At 40.0% G+C, this 605-nt stretch overlaps 1 protein-coding gene across 1 annotated transcript in view; it reads right to left on the reverse strand.

Annotated features, from left to right (window-relative positions):
- The window catches only part of SZT2 (seizure threshold 2 homolog (mouse)), a 141,358-nt gene that overhangs the window by 38,625 nt on the left and 102,128 nt on the right, over positions 1 to 605 (reverse strand). The gene's annotated exons all lie outside the window — the stretch shown is intronic.

The following is a 605-nucleotide window of genomic DNA, read 5'->3' on the forward strand; positions in this document are numbered from 1 at the left end:
AGAGACTTTACCAAGGTAATATCTGGATTTGCTCACAAAGTGGGTTTATATCCTTTGTGGTTACTGGGGAGTATATTTAAATAAAATCAATCTTGTCTGGAGCTCAAGTGTAACACAGGAGAAACTGTTCTGGGAAGTACAAACATTTACTTCTCAAATCTGTGTTTAAATGTTTTTGCGCTTACACACATATACAAGTAAAACCGGGTTAAGCAGTGCCTGGGTGCACATACATCCTGTCTGTATAAACGCAGCTAGACTGAAGGCACCTAGACCCTGCTGAACACCTACTGTGCATTCTGCCATAGAAAAGCAGTACATGCATCCAGGTGCATTTAGAAATTAGCAACAGATGCATCAAGACGCATGTATTTTAATGCCCATGTGCATGAGGAATTGTCCAGCTTCACACATGGATATAAACACTATGTGTGTATATATATATATGAGTGGCCGGATTATTATATACACCGAGTGGCCGGATTATTATATACACTGAGTGGCCAGATTATTATATACACCGAGCGGCCGGATTATTATATACACTGAGTGGCCAGATTATTATATACACTGAGTGGCCGGATTATTATATACACTGAGTGGCC

Source organism: Nanorana parkeri, unplaced genomic scaffold (assembly GCF_000935625.1).
Source record: "Nanorana parkeri isolate BGI_ZX_2015 unplaced genomic scaffold, ASM93562v1 scaffold530, whole genome shotgun sequence".
NCBI classification, from domain to species: domain Eukaryota; kingdom Metazoa; phylum Chordata; class Amphibia; order Anura; family Dicroglossidae; genus Nanorana; species Nanorana parkeri.